The sequence below is a fragment of the Budorcas taxicolor genome, chromosome 4, assembly GCF_023091745.1.
Source record: "Budorcas taxicolor isolate Tak-1 chromosome 4, Takin1.1, whole genome shotgun sequence".
Lineage (NCBI taxonomy): Eukaryota > Metazoa > Chordata > Mammalia > Artiodactyla > Bovidae > Budorcas > Budorcas taxicolor.
The window spans coordinates 83,461,671-83,473,829 of NC_068913.1; the positions used below are offsets into that span (position 1 = coordinate 83,461,671).

The window sequence follows — 12,159 nt, forward strand, 5'->3', positions numbered from 1 at the left end:
CATTTCTTTATAATGCTGAATAATATTCCGTTGTACAATGTACCACACTTTATTTACCCATCAACCTACTGAAGGACGTCTTGTTTGCTTCCAAGCACAAGATAATTTTCATGTGTGTGTTCTCCTTCTTATTCCACATCCTCCTCAAGCACTGTTATTCACCTTTTACTTTCAATCTGCCTCTTTTTTCCTTTTCTATACTGCTGCCATTTCACTCTCTGGTTATGCTATTCAAACAAGCCCTCCAGCCCTGGCACCCACCAATATAATCCTTGGTCACGATAATAATGAAATACAGGGCAGCTTGTGTTCAGAATATGGAATCTTCATCTCAAAATCAATTCACAGGGAAATGTAAAGGCCAAAGCCCAGATCTGGGTTGAGGGTGATTCATGAAGGCCTGAAATAGTGTGGATGAACAGGGCCTGAAGGATGCCCCTCTGTTATATCCTGGGGAAATTAGCTCGCCCAGGAGTTCTTGGCTGACAACCTACTGTCCATATATCCTTACCGTCTGTGCAAAATTATGTTTGATGACTTTGAACTCTTCTTCCTGGTCAGTGCAAGCTTCTCTCTGACCCTGCTCACAATGCTATCCCCCACCTCCAATTAAAGTTATCTTTCGGACACTTTTAAACTGTAAAAACTTCATTAAAGTCTCCTGTGGCTCTTTGCCAAGGGAATTCAGCTGATGGGTCAGATACAAACCCAGCTGGATACCCGTCCATGAAAAGGCCTGGGGAATCAGAGTGTCTTCACGGGGATTCTTCTTTCCCAGTGGGGAGAGACGCTTTGATGCATCTAAAAACCCACACTTGGAAGGAGAGGGCAGAGCAGCCTTTCTCTCCCCATTATTACTTGATATTTTAACAATTAGAAGATGTACAGGCTTTGAACATGAAGCTTTAAACAGACTTTAACTGATAAGGGAGCATTCTTCCTGGAAACTCCTTGGAGACACTTGTAATTAATTTGATCTTCTTCAGTCATTAACTCAGGCCCATAGCAAGTCGTCCACACACGGCTCTATTAATTCACTGGAGATCACTTCCTGGGATTCATTTAGTTAAGCAGCACTGTTGGATTACTTTTTAAAACCCTTAAAACTGGTTGTAATTGATGTCTGTTTATAGAAGCTTACTTTAATGGAGTCATAGTCAGATGGAAATCTCACCTGCCAGTCTTACCACATGAAACCCAGCTCTGGGAGGACCAACTTGAATAAAAACACTGCTGATGAAAAAAGTTATTATTAATATTTTAAACCCAATAATAGGTTCTAAACTGGGGAGTATTTCAATTGCAATATGGATAACAATTAAAATAGCATGTTCCTCTTAGAACACACATGTAAATGTGTAAATGCATGGACTTCCCTTTCAAACAAACTAAACTACTAAACATAAGTATTAGTAACATGGGGTTAGATGTTACTAAGAAAAGCCTCAAGTCTGAGATTTTTGTAGAGTCCTGATTTTTCTCCCTGAAGGAAGTCAGTGTAGAAGGGCAGTGACACCCCGCAAAGCTGTCCCCAGAGTCACCCAGCTCTCAAGCACACTACAGGTTGGGCTGGCTCTGGGCAGACCTGGACTTCATGCCAAATTCTCAGAACCTGAGAAGGGTTTTCACTGGGCAGGGTAGGTGAGAGGCTTTATTTTTTCTATAAGACAGCAAATCAAGAAATACCAGAGGTCCCCATTCTGACATTTTCCATTTATTTCACCAGGCCAGCCTTTCTCTACCTGGCCAAGCTTCACTTTTCCTTGAAAGCTCACCTTGAGCCCTAGGAACTTCTCTAATAATCCTTCTCTGGCCACACCTGATAATAAGAGCAAATGCTTTTTTTGGAAAGACATTTGCAGCTTATTCAATCAGATTTAGATTCCTTCTTTTATTCTTCAGAACAATTCTTTGTGGTATACATGGAATATGTGTGTGTGTATATATACACATATACACATGTATATGTGTCTATGTCTGTATATATACACACATACACACGTATATGTGTTTATGTACACACATGTACATGTTTATATACACACAAGTACACGTATATATAAGCACTCTGAACATCTAGATTATTTATTGAATGTATTATTTATTGATCTATTCATCCATTGAATATTTATTTATTGAACTGCAAGCATCCAACAGACCCCAAGATAGGTACCAAGGATACAGGTTTATAGGGGAGTCAGATGGGTAAAGATAACTGATGACCTTATCCTTCGATCTCCCAGACATGACCATACTTGGCAGAGTCACAGAGTTTAGCACAGTTTAGGCACAACATGGGGCCCTCACCGCATCCAAAACAACACACTCAGGGAATAATCTTGTGTTCCACAAGCCCAGTCTTGGGATCAGAATGGTATTATTCTCAGATTTTTCATTATAACAGTGAGACTTAATTTTCTAACCAGGCAATTCACTCTCTTTGAAAAATGACCATTTCCCCATGTCCAGACCTCAATTCTCTACTTGTTACCTACCCTCTAGGGGACACACACTGCAGCATCCCTCCTTGTTCAGTGACATTTTTCTGGAAGAGACAGGCTAAAGTGAGTGGAGGCTATGACAAAAGCTGGGTGTTTAAGTCCATTGGGAAAATGTACCTGCCTTCCTACTTCCCAGCTCTCTGATTTCCTTTAATAGCAACTGACTGTAGTAGAGCATTTCCTATGTGCCAGGCCTTCTTCTAAGAGTCTCACGGATATTAAATCTTTGACTGCTCACAGCAATTGAGAGACTGAGAAACCGCTCACATCCACATAGGTAGGAAGTGAGCAGACTGGAGTCAGACTCAGAAGTCAGCTCCAGAGCCCATGTTCTGGATTGCACTTTGAGTGACCTGAACTTATTGCGTAGAGACCATGGGACTGTCCAGAAGTACCTCCCAAAGTCAGTTCTTCCTGCCAGTGAGCAGAAAATCAGCAAGCTGGCCCCAGAGGCCAGACCCAGGGGTGGCATGAAGGACAAGAAATGGTCCTGTGCACACCTCTACCTGGTGAGCACTTGTTGAAGACCTACTATGTGCCAGACACTGTTCTAGGTACTGGAGATACCATGGTGAAGTAAACAAAGTTCCTGCCTTTGTAGAGGTTACACGTGGGTGAGGGAGGTGGTGATAGTGGTGGGAAGTACTAACCAATGGGATGCAACGTCCTGTCTGGTTGTAACGAGGGCAATCAGGAATGTGCAGTGGGCAGGGGACAGTGTGTGTGTGTGTGTGGGGGTGGGGGTTGAGGGGCTACCCTTTTATTTTATTTTGCCAAGCAGACTGTAATTTTTTAGTTTCATCTCTTTCCAAGGAGTGAAGCTTAACCTGAGAAAAGTTAGGAGTGAGCCGCGGGAATATGCACAGGAAGAAACTTACAGGCAGAGGGGATAGCAAGTGCTAACGCATCAGCATTCGTGTGTGTGTGTGTGTGTGTGTGTGTGTGTGTGTGCAAGTGCACGTGTGTAATTCAAAGCATATTTAGTGGGTTTCACAAATCAAAGGCCAATATCAATTATATCAGAATCTCCACTTTTGACTCTATTTTTCTTAATTCATTTATTGTATGCAAGAGATAGCCAAATTCTATAATTACGTGTATCTTAAGGAAACATATTAATCCTCAATCTACACAGATTAACTTAAATTCAAAGCTGAAGGCACAGCTTGACGAATACATTCAAAACAGGATGCTAAATTAAAAACCCTGACTACTATAGAGAGTGTGCTTTAAATGTTTAAATATACAGACACAATCTCTATGAGTAACTAAACATAGGTAGGAAGAAACACCAAAACATTACCAGTCATGAACCGGAATTCTAAGATACCGAGTGATTGAAAATGAATTTTTAGTTTTAATAATACTGAAAACAGAAAGAGTGAAACACTTTTTTCCCCTAATCTCATGACAAATTAGAGGAGTATTGTAATTTTCTTTTTAACACTCTTCTGCAGTTCTTTGAATTTTCAAGTTGTGCATGGTATGTTTTTATAATAATGAAAAGCACACAAAAGAAGTCTCTAAAAATGTGATTGAATTTCTGGGGACAGCATGTGGTTTCTCAACAAGAGGAAACAAATTGCCACAATCATCTTTAACGTGATCTCATATCAGATGAGCTGAGCCACCCTACCTTAGGAAGCCCATAGAAACTTGGCTGTTTTCAGTCAAATAAAAGTGAGAGGGAAGGGTGATTTTCTGAGCAATAGCACTCTTGTTGTCAGAAAAGAAGGGGAAGAGAGCAGGATACTATTCACAGAAAATGCACTAGGTAATTTTGTTAAGTATATGTTATAGGTTCCAACGCATTTTATATTTTAAAAAAGTCCGACTCTATGATTCATGTAAGTTGGAAAAAAACTACAACTATGCTATAAATAAAATGCATACTATAAGACTTGTGAAATTAAGGATGCTTATGTTCTGATAGAATTCTACATGTTTCTGGGCTGATAACTTGAAAGTTTTCCCAGTATGGCGTTGATCAGTATATTATTATGCTTTTCTTAAGTATTAAAACCTAGTTATTTATTTTTTTTAAAAGCACAAAATTTCTCTATGCAGTTGTATAGCAGCTGGGTTTGGTATGTATAGGATGAAATGAACAGGATCCAATGTGAATTCCATCCGTGAAGTTTTACTAATATAGAGGCACAGGGGGAAAGAAGACGGGTCTGAAATCACGGCCAAAAAGCATCTGCTGAGACTTGAGCATATTGGAGTCTCTGACCACTGTGACTATGCGTGCAAACCATTGGGACAGTTCATGGGTCATTCATTCCTGTCCTGTTAGGCAGTCCTTCCCCCAAAACTGACTGTTGACAGTTGGGTCTCTTCCTCTGATGGCTCTCTGAGGCCTAAATACAACCCTATTTTCCAATCATGAGTGGGAATCTTCTGGGCCACTGTCTTAAACTTAGTTATGTAATGTATGAAGTTCATATTTAGCTATAAACTTATTGAAGGTGAAAGATTTTGAACCTTTAGAGGTGCTCCCAAACTGATACCACTGAGTGATTTTCTTGTGTCCCAGACCCTCTTTCCAGTGTTACTCCATCCTTGTAAACTACTTCCAGCGGCAGCCAACTCAGAAAACTCACTTTAAGCTCTTTCTCCCCTACTGATTCCCGGAAAGCCTAATATCAAGATGAGAGAAAATACTGAATGTGTTTTAGATTTACTGGCTCATTTCTTTTCCATCTACTCTGACTTCTTGAAGACATAAATACTAGTGAATTTTCTGGTTAAGCCAATCTGCATAAATATGACAAAATAAAAACTCATTTACCTGAACAGCATAGTCTGAGACAGATCACAAGCTATAGAAATGAAGAGGACCTTTGGGATAACTAGTTACATTTTGCAGTTGCTTAGATGAGAAGTGACAGCATAGTGTAATGTGGTCTGGGCCAATTTTAAATCCTGTCTCTGCCACTTACTTGCTGAGTGGTCTTGAACAAGTTAAACACGCTGTGCCACAGTTTTCTCATCTGTGAAACAGGGTTAATGACAATACCAACCTCAGGACCATAGGGAAGATTCAGTGAGACACTTCAAGCAAATTGATGAGTACAACACCTTATAAAAGTCAGATCCAAAAAAGCTAAATCTTAAATGATATGGCTAATAGGGGGTTAACATCCAAAATCTATACACACTTCTTGATGAAAGTGAAAGATCAGAGTGAAAAAGTTGGCTTAAAGTCCAACACTCAGAAAACTAAGATCATGGCATCCAGTCCCATCACTTCATGGTGGGTAGATGGGGAAACAGTGGAAACAGTGTCAGACTTTATTTTTAGGGGCTCCAAAATCACTGCAGATGGTGACTGCAGCCATGAAATTAAAAGACACTTACTCCTTGGAAGGAAAGTTATGATCAACCTAGACAGCGTACAAAAAAGCAGAGACATTACTTGGTTAACAAAGGTCTGTCTAGTCAAGGCTATGGTTTTCCAGTAGTCATGTGTGGATGTGAGAGTTGAACAATAAGGGAAGCTGAGGGCTGAATAACTGATGCTTTTGAACTGTGGTGTTGGAGAAGACTCTTGAGAGTCCCTTGGACTGCAAGGAGATCCAACAGTCCATCCTAAAGGAGATCAGTCCTAAGTGTTCACTGGAAGGACTGATGTTGCAGCTAAAACTCCAATACTTTGGCCACCTGATGTGAAGAGCTGACTTGAGGGCAGGAGGAGAAGGGGATGACAGAGGCTGAGATGGTTGGATGGCATCACTGACTTAATGGACATGGGTTTGGGTAAACTCCGGGAGCTGGTGATGGACAGGGAGGCCTGGCATGCTGTGGTTCATGGGGTCACAAACAGTCGGACACGACTGAGCAACTGAACTGAACTGATACACACTTCATACAACATAATATCAGAAAGAACCCAAACAGATTTAAAAAAGGGCAGAAGATCCAAAGAAGATATACAGATGGCCAACAGGTACATGAATAAATCTCAATATCATTCATCATCGGTGAAACACAAATCAAAACCATGATGAGGTATCACTTCACACCTGTCAAAATGGCTATCATCAAAAAGTCTACAAATAACAAAGGTTGGTGAGGATGTGGAGGAAAGGGAACCCTCGTACACTGTTGGAGGGAATGTAAATTGGTGCAACCATTATGGAAAACAGCATGCAGATTCCACAAGAGACTAAAAATAGAACCACCATATGCTTCAGCAATTCCATTCCTGGGTATGTACCTGAAGAAAACAAAAACAATCTGAAAAGGTACATGTGTCTCTATGTTCATAACTGTGCTATTCATAGTTTCCAAGACATGAAAGCAACCTAAGTGTCCATCAACAGATAAATGGATAAAGAAGATGTCACACACAGAGACACAGACACACACACACACACACACACACACGTACACACTAAAGTACTATTCAGTCATAAAAAGAATAAAAGCCTGCCATTTATAACATGGATTGATCTTGAGGGTATTATGTTTAGTGAAATGTCAGACAGAGAAAGGCAAATCCTGTGTGTTATCACTTATATGTGGAATCTAAAAAAAAAAAGAAAGAAATTAATGAATTTAAGAGAACAGAAACAGACTCACAGATATAGAGAACAAACTAGTGGTTACCAGTGTGAGAGGGAAGTAGGGGTAAGTACAAGATAAGGGTAGAGGATTAAGAGGTACAGACTGCTATGTACAAAATAAATAAGCTACAAGCATATATTGTATAGCACAGGGAAATATAGCCAACATTTTGCAGTAACCAAAAATGGAGTATAATCTATAAAAATACTGAATCATTATGTTGTACAGTTGAAACCAACCAATATAATACTGTAATCAACAATTCTTCAACTAAAAAAACAGAAAAGCTAATTTTTCAAGACAGCCAGAAATTTGAAGTTCATCCCAAGCAAGTTGAGAAATACATATCATGACTTGGACGAGCGTTAAAAGGTAATCATTTGAAGTGTGTACTTTAATGAATAAAGTGACAGGAATCACCTGGTGGTCCAGTGGTTAGGACTTCTTGCTCTCATTGCCAAGGGCTTGAGTTCGATCCTTGGTCAGGGAACTAAGATCCCACAAGCCATGCTGGCATGGCCAAAAAAAATAAAAGGTGACTAAGGCCTTAGGGAGGAATTTGACATTTTGACATTTTGGAGACACCTGTCTGATAGGAGAAGAGCTGGTGGAGCAGGAAGTGTCCCATCTTGACAGGATGCCTGTAGGACAGACAACCTGGTTGGGTCTTAATTGGTTGTGGGACTAGTGGCTCAAGCTTTGTCTGCGATTGTCTCAATGGCAGCTTTTACTGTTGGCTGAAGAGGCAGGAGACAGACCGTGTGTGTGTACTCTTGCTCCTGGGCTCCCAGCTCCACTGGCACCCACAGGTCCTGAGGCTGCAGTTGTGCTCATAAGTTGGGGAAGCCCAGTAGAGGGTGGGTAAATGGCTGAAAGGAACACTCCCCAAATTTCCCTGAGGATTAGGGGAAGCTGTTGAAGGATTAAAGGAGATACACAGAGCTATAATCTGGAGCAGCCTGATGAGGGGCTTTGAGACAGAAATTTCCAGTGCATATACAAGTACACCTGTGGCAGGAAAAGGGCAGAAGGAATTGGCATTGAGGTGGAGGGATGGGAGGCAGTGGTTGAAGAGAAAGGTGTCATTCAGAGAAACAGAGGCATGGGTAGGAGCTGAATTAGCACTTGAATGGGCTTCTATAGACCCCACTTCTGCTCTTGAGGCCTGGGAAACTTGGGACCACACAGTCAGACTACCTCTGTGGCCATGGTCATTACTGGCATTAGAAGAGCTACACTGAACTTGGGAAGTCCTCAAGGAGGAGTCTGGTCCTAAGGGCTTGGAGCTGGCTGCACACCCCTGGGCCCTCCCTGTCTGCAGTCCAGGCTGCCCTCTAGCCTCTGACCTCACCACACCATCGGAATGACCCTGTCACCTCCTCGGAGGCCCCAAAGGCCATTCTGTTTTCTCTCTCCTCAAGGGTAAGTAGTGGTTTGTGCACACTTTAGATAGATGGTCTATTTTCAAGGGCTGGGAAGCCTTCAACCCCAAATCAAGCTAAAGCCCTCATCAAGGGTTACTTCTGATAAATTGTGAGTTGGCTTCAAAAGCTGTCCACTGTTTTCATCTTTCCTTGCACAGCAGTGAGAGTGGAAACAAAACCAGCCACTCCGAAGATCAGGGACTGTATTGTTAGGAAGGCAGCGCAGTTGGCCTGTTGGTTTTTATCAAGTTGTGTCTTTACACATCTCTGCTTAACATGGCTGCTAGCTCATCACCCAACTTTGGATAGAGTGATTACCAGGTAATGTTATCAAATAACAATCACGATTAAACAAGTTACATGAGCCCTTAGGCCCTGAAGCAATTTCTATGAAGAGTGAGTTTGTCCTTCAAATGGCATAATGAGAAAAAAATTAGGTGCAATTCACCCAGAACAGTATGTTTTACCAAGGAGAAGGGTAATATGTTTATCCATTCTTAGCAGTTCTGAATGTCCTGCAATTCACTCGCTTTCTTTTCAGCATCCTTCCTTTCCATTTCTGTTTTACATTCTTCGTCATGTGGAAGGAAAAAGGTGTTTTATAGCCGCTGCTGTGATTTTCTGTCCACCTGGGTCACTTGACAGGACAAATCCTGGCCCTTCCCCCACTTCTTTATAACCATGTAGAGTAAAAATACACAAAGCAGCAAGAAAAAAAAACAACAACTGTGACTTGATTTTTACACTTCCAGATGTCAGAATGCTGTTAAACATGGTTTGAGCCCAGTAAGAAATTAGCAAGTGACAATTGTGTTACCGTATTCCAGTTGCTGCAAAATGAAATGATCAGGAAAAAGATGAGTTGATGAATTTATTACATATGAGGTTTAGGCATAAGATTGTTCAAATGTAAAGCTTGGGGCTCATGCCAGCTACTAATGAGGACAGAACATGAAGCGCCAGGTAAAACTGATATGTAAATCCGCTAGATGAAACCTAAAGCTCCAGAATAAAGATATGGTTCATATTCCTTCCTATTTTTCTCACTGACACCCAGAGTTTTCAAAAAGTAAAAGGCAGATCTGCTTCCTTCAAATCTCTCAGAGTACAGTCTAGTGCTGTTGTCTCTAAGTATTTTTTTTTTTCTATTTTATGAGACAAATCAATGAAAAATAAAACTATGGAACTCTTGTACATTACAATCATAACCAAGCCATCTATGCAGTATTATCTGAGAGTTAATTCCCTGACCCAAGGATATGAGAGCTAAAAATATTTGATGTCCTTACCTGTGTTTAGTCTCAATTTACATTAAATTTCTTCTCCCCAGCAAATCTGGCATTGGTATGAAACAAGGGGATGCACTGACAAACCTAATAATTTAGTTTCAGAATTGTGGATGTAAATCGTATTAAGTATCAGTAGTTTCCTTCTAGAATTTTGTTGCCTTTGCATAAAAGTTATAGGTGTCTGAAAGCTTTTATGTACGTGAAAGCATCTCTACAGAAAAGAATAAAAATAGAATAAGCAAGGGGGTACAGAGCATGTATAAATCCTCTTTGTGCTGGCTCTGCTTCCAGGCACACAAAGGTTCAACAATGTGTCTTTTCTGAGTGGAATTTTTCATGCTATGTGTGATTTTTATTCAGATGTGTAAATATTATCTTTTTATTTTAGGTATTTGAGGCTTGGAGTTTCAGCTTTAGTCTCTATTTTAGGCCCATTTCCCTTGTCACCTTAGTTTTGATCTTTATTCCCTAGTAAGCTTCTTCTCAAAGCTTGATTCTTATGTACAGAGCCCAAGGTTGCTCATTTCACACCTCCCACAGCTGGTTTTTAGGGGTATAGTCATGTGGAGACACTGTATAGATGGTTTATTTTTTAAATTCATTTACACCGGAGTAGAGTGGATTTACAATGTTGTGTTAGTTTCTGCTGTATAGCAAAGTGAATCAGTTATACATATATTCACTCTTTTTCAAGATTCTTTTCCCATATAGGCCATTACAGAGTATTGAGCAGAGTTTCCTCTGCTATATAGCTCCTTATTAGTTATCCGTTTCATACATAGTAGTGTGTTTATGTCAATCCCAATCTCTCAGTTTATCCCTCCTCCATCCCTCCTTTCTCCCTTGGGAACCATAAGTTTGTTTTTGTGTAGATGTTTTTTTTTTTTTACTTTATTTTAATTTACAATACTGTATTGGTTTTGCCATACATGTGTAGATGTTTTAAAGAAGGCTGATTATCATTTTCATTACTGGATAGCACATAATGATTTTCAGAGGGGCAGCAGAAGAAAAAACACCCAATACAAAGAGGAGTGTAAAATGTTACTGTTTTAGTAAGATTTTCAGAAGTTGAAAATTATATCCAAGCACTTTAAATGATTTGAAATTTTAAGTAGGCTTTATGATGTTAAGATTATCTGGGTCTTACAGAACTTAAACTTACTTCTATCTCCAGGCACATATACTGAATATTTTCCCTAAAGTGATAGGAAGTATGTCAGTCATCCTTGAATCATCTAGCATCATCATGATATGAGAAAGTAGAGAATCTCCATCTGTTTCTTCCCTAGTGTTCTCCTTTGTTATCTAGGCTAAGCTCCCCAACTTGTAAATATATGTGGTTGATGGGCTTAGCTTTGCTTGTGGAAACAAACAGATGGGAAAACCTTCACCTGACAGGGTCTGATGGGAACTCCACCTAGACGAGCTGGTAAGCTTGTAGGTACACATGTGCCATTTCCTGGTAGACTCCCATGGTATGTACTAGTTCTCTGTTTGCTGCTGTAACAAATTACCGCAAAATTAGCAGTAGATACAATATGAATTTATCTTAAATTATTGGATTAAAATCCAGGTGCTGGCACAGCTGCATTCTTTAGCAGTAGATACAATATGAATTTATCTTATATTATTTATATCTTATATTATTTATCTTAAATTACTGGATTAAAATCTAGGTGCTGGCACAGCTGCATTCTTTAGCAATAGATACAATATGAATTTATCTTATATTATTTATATCTTATATTATTTATCTTAAATTACTGGATTAAAATCTAGGTGCTGGCACAGCTGCATTCTTTAGCAGTAGATACAATATGAATTTATCTTATATTACTGGATTAAAATCCAGGTGCTGGAACAGTTGCATTCTTTAGCAGTAGATACAATATGAATTTATCTTAAATTACTGGATTAAAATCCAGGTGCTGGCACAGCTGCATTCTTTAGCAGTAGATACAATATGAATTTATCTTATATTATTTATATCTTATATTATTTATCTTAAATTACTGGATTAAAATCTAGGTGCTGGCACAGCTGCATTCTTTAGCAGTAGATACAATATGAATTTATCTTATATTACTGGATTAAAATCCAGGTGCTGGCACAGTTGCATTCTTTAGCAGTAGATACAATATGAATTTATCTTAAATTACTGGATTAAAATCCAGGTGCTGGCACAGTTGCATTCTTTAGCAGTAGATACAATTTGAATTTATCTTATATTATTTATCTTATATTACATTAAAATCCAGGTGCTGGCACAGCTGCATTCTTTATTCTGCCTTCTCTCCTTGGGGAGAGTCTGTTTTCCAGTCTTTTCCACTGCCTAGGACTCCCACATTCCTTGGCTCATGGCCCTTTCTTCCA

General features: G+C 39.6%; 1 protein-coding gene across 1 annotated transcript in view; it reads right to left on the reverse strand.

Annotated features, from left to right (window-relative positions):
- POU6F2 (POU class 6 homeobox 2) overlaps nucleotides 1–12,159 on the reverse strand; it is a 498,222-nt gene that overhangs the window by 194,352 nt on the left and 291,711 nt on the right. The window lies entirely within an intron of this gene.